Below are 13591 nucleotides of genomic sequence, written 5' to 3' on the forward strand. Positions count from 1 at the left end.
CTTTTAGTTTACTATTTTCTAGCAAGTCTAAAATAAAATCAGAAATAAATGCTGGTCAAGTGAGTAAATTATTCCAGAAAAAAAAAAAGTTAAACACTATACATTTTGAATGAAATTCTTCAATCCAGTGTGACTAAGTCACAGCAGGAAAGGCACATTTGCGGGCATTTTAGGCCACCATCCGCGCTGGTAAAAGAGGCCAGCAGCTCGTGTAAATAAGGAAATACAAAAGCGAGGTGTTGGGAGCCAAGGAGAAGGGGGAGCATAACCTCTTTTCCCAGCAGCAGATGGCTGACCTCTTTACCTGCTTTGGCTCTGCTCCTATCCTCTCATTTTTCCCAACAGGGAGACACTCCCTGCTGAGGCTTATTGAGTCCCTGGTACTCTATCTTCCTGTGGCTGTGACTCCCATAGCAGGTGAGCCCAAGGGCTTGCCTGCAGATGGCACTACTCAAAACATGGGGACCTGCCCTGTGCTCTTAAGTCAGGGCATTTAAAGAGCTCTATCCAGTTAAATGAAATCTTGCCATTTACAACGACATGGATGGATCTAGAGGGTATAAAGCTAAGTAAAACAAGTCAGTAATAGAAAGACAAATACCGTATGATTTCACTCATATATGGGATTTAAGAAACAAAACAAACGAATAAAGAAAAAGAGACAAACAGGTGGATGGGGGATGGCTGAAATAGATAAAAGGGGATTAAGATAAACTTACTGTGATGAGGACTAAGTAATGTTTAGAATTGTTGAATCATTATATTGTACACCTGAAACTAACATAACACTGTATGTTAACTATCCTGGAAATTAAATTTAAAAAAAATAAGACGAAATCATAGAGGGAGATAAACCACAAGAGACTCTTAACTACAGAAAACAAACTGAGGGTTGCTGGAGGGGAGGTGGGAAGGGGATGGAGTAACTGGGTGAGGGGCATTAAGGAGGGCACATGATGTAATGAGCACTGGGTGTTCTATGCAACTGATGAATCACTGAACTCTACCTCTGAAGCTAATAATATATGTCAATTAATTGAATTTAAATAAAATTTAAAAAATAAAAGAATTTAAAAATCAGGAAAAAAAATTATGCTTGACTTCTCTGCCCCCCTCCCATATCCATATCCAAGGCCCCAGTAAGTTCTGTCAATCTTCAAAGCAAGTACCAAATGCTACTCCTCTTCGCCGCTTCCCGCAGCAGCTGTGCTGGTCCTGAGCACCATCATATCTCAGCCGGACAACTGCAGTAGGTTCCTGCTTTCACTCTTGACTCCTACATCCAGTCTCCATATAGGAGGCAGAGGGATGATTTTACCAAATATGATTATGTTCTTCCCTTCCTCAGGACATCCCTAGTATAGCCCTGGTCACATCATAATAAATGCACCCAGGGTGAATCTTGTAGCCCCAGGATATGGTCCTTCTGGGGTTTCAACGTAAATCCTACAGTATTTTCTAAGTCTCTCCATCTTGCTGGGCCTCAGATATCCCCACACCACCCTCGTGGGCAGTGGCTGAAATCTCTTTTAACTCTCCAGCTGTTTCCTCCCTTGGGATCCTTGGAATCTTGCCTTGTCCAGATCCAGGGGTCATCCAGGATTTAAGGGGAGTTTATACACAGATGTGGAGATCCCCCCGACCCCATGGCTCTCTCCTTCCTAGGGTCACTCTTCTCCCCCAGTCAATTTCCAGCCACTCTGGCAGCCCCACACTCCATCCTCTGACTCCTCAGGCCAATAGGACTGTGGTTTTCTGCTTGAACTCTATCTGGAATACTCCATGAGAACTGGGATATGCCCTTGGGGTGGTACAGGGGGGTGGGGGAAGCATACAAATAAGAATCTCACTCAGTGTTGTTACCTTCTTTTAATGGTGGATTCTGCTCCAGTTTCTTGCTCTTTTTTATCACTCTCCATTATCTCAAATTGCTGCCTTTTATATTTTATTTAGAGTTTAGAGTAGTTATTTGCTGGATAAAGCTGATAAAATCTGACAACTGGAAGCTACCTAATAATTGCTGAAGTGCTTTATTTGATCTTCCCAATATGTCCACAGTTATTTTTAGAGGATGGTTCCCACATTTGTTCTAATTACATACTCTCTGCATCATTAAGGGGGCACCTCTCAATAAATGTTTTTATCTAGCATGGTTCTAGGAGAGTCCTTTTCCATCAAAGTCCTAATCATGGCCTGAAGATTTTACAATTTCAGGACCTCATTACCATTGTTGAATTCATCTACTCTTACTTCCACCCTTGCTTTCTCTGCTTCAGCCACCCTGGCTCTGTGGTATTCCTTGAACAGGATGGCACCTTCCTGCTGCGAGGCTTTGAACTTGATAGTTGGCTGCCTGAAATAATCTTCTGTCAGTTATCCATGTGTCTCACTTTCTTACTGCATTTAGGTCTTTATTTAAATGCCACCTCCAGGAAGATACTTCCCTCACCCCCTCTTCCAACCACACCCCTCCTTATCATTCCCTATTTTTTATTTCCTCTGTAGCATTTATTGCCAGCTGACATGCTAAATGTTATGTTGACTCGTCTTATTTATCTTATCTGTACTCCCACTAGGAAGTATATTCGCTAAGGGCTGGGATTTCTGTCCATTTTCCCTGTTTTCCCCCCAGTCTAATTTCCCTCTGGGGCACAATATTTGTTAAATGAATGAACAAATACAGTATAATTCAGTTTGCTCTCTGGGTTATTGCAGATCTTCCTCTGTGAGATTTCTTTTTTACCTGGTCACTCTGCACTTGTAATGCTCCATCTCCCTTTTTTTCAGTTATACTTTTATTATTTTTTAAGATTTATTTATTTATTTGAGAGAGAGAGAGCAGGGAGGGGCAGGGGGAGGAGAGAGAAACTTCAGCAGACTCTGCACTGAGTGTGGAGCAATGTGGGGCTCCATCTCAAGACCCTGAGATCATGACCTGAGCTGCAACCCAGAGCCAGATGCTCAACGGACTGCACCACCCAGGGGCCCCTGCAGTTGTACTTTTATCAATGGTTAAGATCAAGCAACTCATTTTTTATATTGGCCTGGTTTGTCCTCTAAGGTCTCAAGTATCCTATTAAGTCAGTAGCTCTTTCATTTCATTTCTTGATATTTCCTCTGTCTCCTGCTGGTGCAAAACATCTTATTCTTATATGTTTCCCCAGTCAGTCAAAGTAAGCTTTCCTGAAGTAGCAGCAGGAGATCAACATGTTACACAAACTGAAATCTACTTGGGAGACAGGAACAATAGCAGAAGATTAAAATGTATTCACATAAAAATGTAACAGCTCAGGGTTCTGATGTGAGAGCCAAATCATTTGCATTCCCTAGCCCACCTCCTCTACCTACTAGCTCTATGATATTGGGAAGTCACTTATGTTTGTAAGGACGCAATGTCCTCTTGTACAAAATGGGAGTAATAACTTCAACAATATCTACGTGATAGGGTTGTCATCTGGCTTGAATGCATGTGAAATACTGCGGACAGTGTCAGTCACATGGTGAGCACCAAATCCATGCCAGCTATAGTGAATAGCCTCATAGCTGAGCCTGGGTGGGGGCGGGGAGGCTGATTCAGCATTCCAAGGTAGCAGAATGTCCCCTTGGGAAGTTACCACCACCAGCACTGCCTGCTGCCCTTGGGAAGGAGTAGGGCAGTGGGTTTGTAAAGAGAATGCCTTCAGGAGAGGGAGATCGAAGCAGAGAGAAGCAAACAAACCTTTAAGGATCAGATGTACAGGAGCAAATGGTAAAGTATCTTGGGGTGATCATGAGATTTATCATAAATTCCCCTACTCTGAGGAAGAGGGAAGTGGGGATTATGAGGAAGCAGTCTAGACAAGGCAAAGGAGTTAACATTCTTCATCCAAAAAGCTTTACACATCTTCAAGTGCTCAAGATGTTCCCAACTAATATGGAAATAGTTACATTCACAGTTACATCCAAATAGTAAACTATTTCTGAGAAACAAACAAAAGAAGTGGCAATTTGAAAAGAAAGTTATCACTAGGTGAAAGTGTAATGACAAAGAGTCAAGGGCAAATGGGTGTTAATAAATTATCTGAATACAAAAGTTAGAAAAACAAAAGCTGCACAGAATTGGTGAGGTCAATTAGAGGTCAAAGGAACTAAGTCAGCCTGAAAACCATAAGGCATGATGAGAAACACTCACTATTTGAGAAACTGAATAAAACCAGGGGCTTAATTTTCCAGATTACTGCAGTTTAAGGCTCCTGGAAAATAGGTAAGTGTATTTTTTTATTTCAATCCATAATTCCTCTACACCTTTCCATCCACACCTCTTATCCTCTTTCTTCCTTAAATACCCAAGATCTTCATGCTGCCCTACTTCTCTACAGAGCACCCTGCTGACACCCAGGAAAATTCCACAAAGTTCTTTTTTCCTCTTCCTCTCCATCCCTCCCAATGCAGAGCCTTGATCTCCGCTAGACTGTAGGAGGGTAGTGGGAGGTGAGCATATACTTTGGGAGCTAGGTGTTTTGTTTTTTTTTTTAAGATTTTATTTATTTTTTTGACAGAGAGAGAGAGTGCGTGCAGCAGAGGGAGAAGCAGACTCCCCGCTAGCCGGGAGCCCAGTATGGGACTCAATCCCGGGACCCCGGGATCATGACCCGAGCCGAAGTCAGTTGCTTAACCGACTGAGCCACCCAGGCTCCCCTGAGCAAGGTGCTTTTAACCTCAGGTAAAAGTACCCTGATGTGCCAGTGCTCAGGAATGACCTTGAACAACGACAATTTCTACAATGTTGATTCTACAGAATCAACATTAAAAATGTGCTAAGACCAGCCAAACACTGAGGCGATCCTGAGCATTTGGGTATCTAAAAATGCTTCTTTAGGGAGCATGTGTTAGAAATCCATTTTCTCTGAACTTCTGACTTGATCTTCCTCACTTTGTAATGTATAACCATTATTCAAATGGCAGTGGTACTCGCAGATGTGGGCATGCAATATTTTTCTGGGGGAAATCTAAAAAAAAAAAAAATTCCAATGGGATATCTCTCCATTTTTAATTTACTGAATATTTCCTGTATTACAAAATTTCATTTAATGTATGTAGATTGAATTCCGGTTTGCTATCAATGTATAAGGCATCACTACCTTACACCCATTGTACAACGTAAAGGCACAAGGCTTCAACAGCGTAACCCAGAGTCACACAGCTCTGAAGCCACGAAACCAGACTTTCGGGTCTCTGGATTCCTGGCCAGGGCACTCCAGCTGTGGGGACACCACCTTCTCGGTTTCTGAGGACTCAGGATACGCCTGAGTTGCCCTTCCTGTCTGTGTCTTGTTAATTACTTTTATTCAGCTCAGAGAACCCTATTAATACAAATGCCAACTAATTGCCAGGGAGTGGAACTGGATTAGGAAATCTCTGATCTTCTTTATGCCTCTTCCAAATAAGGATTAAGGGCAAAGTTTCCTTGGCATTCCCTTGGAGGCAGGTCCCGCCCGACCTCAGCACCAGCTCTCACTCTGGCCAATAGTCCTCTTTTCTTTCAAACTCCAGTCACATCATCTACACTCTGTAAACAGAGGTTTTCTACTAATGAAATGTAACAGTCTCACATAAATATGCATGTGAACTGCCACTATTCCATAACATCTGGTGCGCACATCTGCCTTAAATCTCTCCTTTAAAAATTAGAGCACATGATGGCTCCTCTCTCCCTCGAGTTCGGACCTAATGACAGATCTGCAAATTATTAAAGAAAATATATGTAATACTTCCAGTGGCTAGTGTGACAGTTTGAAACATTCTTGGCTTGTATGTGTATGTTTTACCTCATTTCCTCATCAGCGAATAATTTCTATTGTGACTCTTTTAAGATTTTGACAATTCATTAAGCTAGGAAAGAAATGTTTGGAGTATCTTCAACAGTTTTCACGTTTCAGGAATAGGGTCAGAAATGTTGTGTCTTATCTAGAGAAGAGGACCTAAGTCCTACTTGCTCTTTGTGACACATAGGACACTTACCCTGTGACCCAGAGAATTTATCCCTCAACTATCTGCTCAGCCACAGATCAAAGTCAAGCTCCAATTTCCAGGCTCTCAGGAAGCTCTGCTAACAGTAGAGAATGCACTCTCATAACCAGAATGATTCTGCCACCTAAAATAACCCCACCCCACCCCCCACCAACCACCACCACCATGGTTCTTTAAAACTTGCTCTGTTGGAAAGACTGAAGGAGAAACACCAGTAAGAGGGAGGTTAAAGGGAGAGACAGCGGGAGGAGGTGGGAGTCTGGGGCAGCTGAAATAAAAGCTGTAACGTCTTTGGATTTGCTTATCTAGCACTAACCTTACCTGTCACTAGCTTCAAATTGGCCACGCCATTTGCGTAACATAATGACCAGTTTCCAGCCTGCTCCAAACACTGGTTCTTATGAAGCAGATCTCTCTTCCTCTCTGCCCTTCAGCGTGTGTGCAAGCTTTCTTAATGAGACTTCCAGCCTTGTGGCATGCCTTTCACAGTCTACACTCCAATCCTCTTCTCTGGGTCCTACCAGATGCCCCTGAAATAGCCCACTGCCCAGAACTCAGCAGGCTGGGGACTCTGAAGCCTCTGACAATTATAAGAGGCTAATTAGCTCACCAGAGCAGTGGCAACCTTGTCTTTCCTGTGCAGTCACCGTGCAGTGTTTGCTCCAGAAATTTCTCCATAGCATTGTTACAGGCTGTTCTTTTTTACCCTGAGAGGTGAAAACAAAATAGGAACTAAATTTGGAGTGTTCAAAGCCATCTGGATCAGATGTGGCACAGACAAGATGGCCTGGAAACTTTTCCAATACTTGTTATGAAAAGAGAGCTGCCAAGGGCCCAGAAAGCAAACTCTGTCCAAGTGGATAGAGATGATAAAGGTGACTCTCCACTGTAATTTCTCTGTCAGAAAGCCCTCACCTAAAAGCACTCAACACTTCCCTTTTCCTAGTTCTGTATTATTTTGTTGCAAAAGTCACAAAGAAACTTCTCTTGTGTCTTTCTAAGAGGAAGCTGGAAGAAACTGCAAACAAGTGTCCATGTGTTTTCTTTAATAACTGTGAATGGGAACACAATATCTCACTTCTGGGCTCTCAAAACCAACTTGATATTAGGGGAAAAACAGAATTTGAAAGGATGGGCTCTGGGTCCAAGTCCCAGATTGGCTGTTTCTGGCTGTGTGTCCTTGGGCAAGTCACTTGCTTCACCTGACCTTCATTCCCTCATCTGCAAAATGGGCATAATACTACTAAAGTCTGCCTTACTAACCCACAAGAGCAATAAAATAAAGCATGTAAAGGACCCTATACGATTAGCTACACACTGTGTAAGTAGGTCCCTATTATTTTAAATAGAATTGTTTTATTTTTCTGATTGTAAAAATACGTCTGCTTATTCTGAACTTTTCAGAAAATACAGAAAAATAAAAAGGGAGTGAAAAGTGTTTCCATTTCCAAAGGGATAACGACTAACATTTTGATATTTTTTCTTCAGGACTTTCTTTGTGTACATACTTCCATTTTACCAATGGCCATCATAATACACTAATTGTTTGTAAAATGCAATTTTTATTTAATGTCATGTGAAACAATGTGAGTTGTTATTTTTACTATAAAAAAGAAAGTAGCCCAGATGAAAATTGAAGATAGCACAAATATAGCCAGCATATGGCATTTCTCCACCGTGTCAAAGTGAATTATTCATAAGCATTTGTCAGAAATATCCAAGGTTACTGAGCTATTCTGGAACAACAGGGTACAAATTCTGAGGCAGAAATTGCCACATGTTAAAAAAAACCCAATTCCTTTTCCCCCTGGACACATAGCAAACCTATATTTGCTATGCTCCCTTGCATTTAGATGTGGTCACGTGACTGAGTTCCTGCCAATAGACATGAGTGGGAGGGCTGTGTGAATGGAAGTGGGTAAGAAGAGGGTGTGTCTTCCCTGTGGAATCTCTTGGCGGCGGTCAGCTGGTTGGAAGGAGCCTATAAACCTGGGTCCCGGAATGACCTTGAGGTAGACCACCTGCCAAGCACACATTGGACTTGGCATAAATAAAAAATAAATTTCTACCAAGCTACTGAATATCAGAAGTTCATACTACAACAGCGGGCTTTATCTACCCTCACCAGTGAAACTTCTAACATACTTCCATCACAAGTGTAGATTAAAACTTGAAGTAGGTCCAGAATTCTCCTGAAATGTAGACAGAGCTGAAACTCATTCAGTGATTTAATTTTAACACTGAAAGAATCACCCCTTCTCACTTACTTGGTACAAATAAATCTCTTCCCACTCCCTTACAAAAATCGCTAAGTTGCCATTCCCAGGTTTTCCTTCTTACACATAAAATTAAGACTTAACATGCAAATATCCTTGAGAGTGACACTTTCATTTCAATAAATGACCTAAGCCATACTAAGCATGTGTTAGAGATTATGCAAAGTGGTATAAGAGACTCCCTACCCTCAAAGAATGAATTATACTGTAACGAAGGCAGCAGAACTAACATCGATTTAATTACATGGGGACAGTATCATATATAATTGCTAAAATATAGGTTCCATGGAAGTAAGAATTTTGTGTTTCTCTGGCACATATGTGCTACGTTGAAAGCATGGTAGGCTTCGGGCACAATTTGCTCAGACTATTGAATTAAATTAGTGAAGAACAGCTAACTATTAAACTGTACTTATCTATGAACTAGAACAGTCAGGGAAGGCTGAGTGAAGAAAATGGGACCGGGGCCATATTCCCTGAAGTTTTCATGGCAGGGGAAATATAAGAAACGATAGTATCTGCTTGCTCCACTAGGCAAGCAAAGGGCTTCTTGCAGCCAAAGCGGCAGTTACGAGGGTATCAGCTGCTAGCTGCCTCAGCTCAGCAGTACACTGAGGCTGCGTGGGGTGCAGGTGCAGGAGAGGAGCGGACAGAACCGCGAGGAGTCCGCTTGGACCAAGGCTCTGCTGCACAGCGAGCGTGGACAGTATCAGGAGATGTTTTCAGGCTGTGATGGAGCAAGATTTTGGAGAAGTTTTTTCACACTTTTATTGAGGTATAATTTACGTACTACAAAATGCACCCATTTTAAGTGTACGGTTCGGGTCAGTGTTAGTATATTTATAGAGTTGTGTGAGCATTCCCATGATCCAGTTTTACAACACTTCCAAAATGTTCCCTCATACTTGTTTGCAGGCATTCTTCGATCCCACCCCAGGCAACCAAATGACCTCTTTTCTGTCTCTGTAGTTTTGTCTTTTCTGGGTATGTCTCATAAAGAGAATCATATCATATATGTTCTTTTGTGACTGGCTGCTTTCACTTAGCATAGTCTTTTTTTTTTTTTTTTTTTTAGGTTTTTCCAAGTTGTAGCACCTGTCAGTGGTTCATTTCTTTGAATCACTGAGTAGTGTTTCACTCTGTGCATATAACATGTTCTGTCTCTCAGTTCATCAGTTGGTGGTTGAAATATTTCCATTTAGATAAAAATCTGCCTCTTTTACCCTGAAAAAGCACAGGGTTTGGCCTCTCGCCCCAGTGGATTTTACCCCTCTTGCCAGCAAAGTTGCTGATTTTTGCAGCCAGCCGCATCATGCCTGAAAGACCTGAAGTGGGAGAAAGTGCCTTTGGCACAAAAGCCACATGTTCTTACCCAGAGGTCTAGCAGTTTTTCAAAAACAAATGTTTCAATTTGTTTTCCTCCGAGACCAATTTCCAGTGCCCTGAAATGGTGGATTTTGACAATTTTGACCAGTTGGATACCAAGAAATTACTGACCTCTTCCTGCTATGATAACTGGAAGCCCCTTCTCTTCTGAAGTATCTTGAAAATCGGGACACAAAACTTGATTCTCTGGGAGAACCAATAGGAAAGCCTTACACTGAGTTTAGAAATGAAACAACTTATGGGACCCTCAGAGACGGTAACAGTGGAGCAGTACCTGGAAACAGCTGGAAGGGAGAGATTTCAACCAGGAAACTCTTGTACTAGTCAAATAGAAAGGTCTGTAAGAATCTTAGGTCAATTAAGTACAATGCAAGTCTATTCCAAAGTTGTTATTGAAAGAATGTTTTATTTCCCATCCATATTGCAATTTTCATACTATTGAATATATGCTTTTTGAGGATATATGACCCTATCTTTTCTGCTTGTTGCTCTGTTTCTGCACACCTCCAAGAGAACACAGCTTGAAATGACTAACAGTTTGGAGAGCCTTTCCACGTGCTAGGATGCCCATTCTCGCTAAGAATGTTGAAGCTGCCATGCTTCCTTTGGCTATTGGCAGTTGCCTATATAGTGTTTCCTCTACATGGTACCCTCTTTGACCACCCTTTGTCACCTGCTTAAATGCTACCCATCCTCCAGTCACAGATGAATATCACATTCCCCAGGAAGCCTCACGTGGTTTCATAAGGGCCTTTCTAGAAAGTTGAAAAGCCATATTATAATTACATATCTGCACATCAATTTCCCCGATTGGATTTAAATTCTGTGAGGGTAGGGCCCATGTTGCCTGGTTTACTATTACATTCCAAAAACTTGGTGAACCTTTAGAAATGGAATATGTGTTTTTTTAATATCTACAAAACTGCTTTGATGGGAAGTTGCAGAGGATTCCTGTTAAGGGGACCAAGTCCTGTGGCCTTTGGCAGATTACTTAACCTCTTGGAGCCTCAGTTTGATTTTGAAAAGTGGGAACAATCTTTGCACTTACGAAGATTAACCAGAAAGATGCATTGCAAAGCTCTGACAGGGTGCCTGGCATATAACAAATAACATGTAATAAATGTTAACTATTCATCAGGAAGCAATTACAGTCCTTGCTGGTGGTAGCGGGGAGCCTAGTTGACCTGGCTGCCCCCTCTCTGGACCACACCACGGGAATGCCAAGACTCAGGTTTCTCCTGGACGTTCCCAGCCAGTGAATGACCAGGCCGTGGGGGGATGGTCTATGGCCACTCCTCCAGACAGGAGAGTTTTCTCTAACATGCAACTTTGTCACAGGGCCTCTGCTTCAGCCAGGTAGCATTTTTCCTAGTACTGCTCTGTGGTGTGAGTCTCTTTCTACCCAATCTTCCATTGCTCCTGCCCCCATCTCCTTTCACAGGTATCAGGCCAAGCTTCTCCCTGCCCATTCCTGGTTCTTCCCATGATCTTCCCTGGCATCCCTTCAACAACTGCCCTGCACATCTGAGGCCAGCCTGCCGTCTGCTTTTCAGAGGATTCAAACTAACACAGGTGGTGTCAGGGCTGGATTGAGGAAGCAGGGATGGAAGAGGGGCCCGGGGTGTGCTTCACTCGCTACCTGGAGGACAAGGAGGAGGCCAGCCTGAGCCGTGTGTGGCCCATTTGCTGCAGAGTTCTTTGTTGGTGACCTGGAAAAACATCCTGGCAGATGGAATGCCCCCTCCAAGGGCAATGGTCCAGGCACTTGAAAGATATGAAGGAGTAATCACTATAAGGACAGCAGAATTGGCTGGTTATTGCTAAGTTGTACTGAGACCCCACAGGAGCATAATGAGAAACTGTGGGCCGTGAACAAACAATTAAAGGTAAGCGTGAGAGCCAGAGGGCCTTTTCAGTTGCTTTCAAAGAGCCCCTTAACTCCTGTAGTGAGTGAGAGGTCTGACTCAGTTGAGGAGCAGACTCACGTGATAGAGACACCGAGCTCCAAAGAAGTTTAAATGCTCAGCCACGGCACTCTGTTTTACTACGTTTCGAGCCCTGGTTGAGAAAACTTTGGACCCTGAGATAGGGCATGGTGATGGAAGTTCCAGGGGAATTTGGCTCTGTAGACACTAGCCTTCAAAGCTTGTGGATGTGGCCCACCCCTCTCTACTAGGAGCCAGCACTTCCTCCATGCTGGAAAATAATGATACAGAGCCCTCTCCCCGACAAGGTGCATGGCGCCTCCCTCAAGAGCTGCTCCCACCTCTTCTCCTAGGTACCAGGCTGATAACTAGAGTTATAATCCAGCTGGGAATATTTTGAGCCCGATAAGGCAGAAAGGATATTATATATTAAGAGACCTGCAAAAATCAGTTTGCATGTAGCAGCAATAGCCAAGGCAACGCCCTTGGGTTTTGAGTGGCTGAGGAGAGGCCCCAACACGGTCAAGAATCGCAGTGGAGGTAAAGGCTGAGAGGAAGAGAGGCTGCCCAGGGCTGGGTTCATTAATGCCCATAGGGCTGGTGGGGCCTGAATCAGTAAAGACCATGTGGTGATGCTGCTTAGCCAAGAGAAGTTGGGCAGCTGACATTCCTGGAATAGCTGGAAAAGTCAGAGGGGGCAGTCAGTGCAGAGAGAAGTATGGAGATGGTTACGAGAACATGGCTTCCTAGAGGTGAAACACATGGGCTGTCAACAAGGATGCTGCTTAGTATCTGTAGCCAGAGAAGGCAGAATCAACGAGCAAGAGACTGAGGGCAGTTGCTCCAATAAGATGTCATAATCACTTGTTCAGATCCAGAATCCACTGATTAAAAGGAAGGAATTTGCAAAACTGCAGCCAGTATATACTCTAATGATTCCCCATTTTTCCCTTGCCAAAAGGGACCTACGAATGTTACTTTGGTGGTTGTATCACAGAAAGGGAAGTACTCAGACATGATGAGGGCTGTTGGACCCAGGGTCTCCATTGATATCGATACTCAGAAATCCAAAGCACTACCAGAAACCATTCAAAATACAAGAGGTACTGAACAACCAAGTAGGAACAAAATGACTCAACCAGTTGACGTTAGCTAAGCTTCTTCACCACCAATAAGCCACCAAGACCTACCAAAGTGACCGCTGAGGGTGAGGGCAATTTAGAGTAGATAGCAGATGAGGCCAAGGGTAAACACTAGTTGAGATCCGCAGACCAACTCTATCGACAGGGGCTAAAGTGTGATCCACTGATCTCCCCCCTCTAAGTTACCCTACAGGAAGAATGGTCCATGGATAACATGGAGGAGCTGTTCCCTGAGCCTGCATGGAGATGTCAATCTTCACAGCTCAAGGGGTCGCTGTGATGGCTGTGAAAACACACCACCCACAACTCTTATTTGAGGGGATGGAGTTAAGTGACTGATCCAGCTACTACTCTGGATATACCATTGCATTCACAATGACGATAATATTACCAGCAGCTCCCAGCCAGTGAGTGAGCGTGGGGAGTGTATTAGTGCAGACCTGTTCCTCTGGGAGGTGGGACCGTCTGATGAATTATTTGGCCATCAGCATTCTCGATCAGCCTGTTGAGACTATCTTAAAACTGCTCTGTAGTCTGAAGTTCTTCCTAGCCCAATCCTCCTTCCTTCCTCCTCTCCTTTTACCTGTATAGTCTGAAGGCTCTCCCTACACACTCCTGCTCTCTCCCCTTATCCTTCACAGGTATTCTTCCAGTCACCTCCAGCATGTCTAATTCAATACTGCGTCCAATTTTCTGAGGAGCACAGTCATGAAGCCAGGGACACACAGGATTGTTTTTTGCTCAAGAGGGTAGCGATATACTGCACACAGGCTTCCAATTCACACACACTTTCTTTTTGTTTGTTTCTGGGCTGGGAAGTTATTCCAATCTTTCAGAAGGTATCACATGCCTT

Source organism: Phoca vitulina, unplaced genomic scaffold, assembly GCF_004348235.1.
Source record: "Phoca vitulina isolate PV1807 unplaced genomic scaffold, GSC_HSeal_1.0 scaffold24, whole genome shotgun sequence".
NCBI classification, from domain to species: domain Eukaryota; kingdom Metazoa; phylum Chordata; class Mammalia; order Carnivora; family Phocidae; genus Phoca; species Phoca vitulina.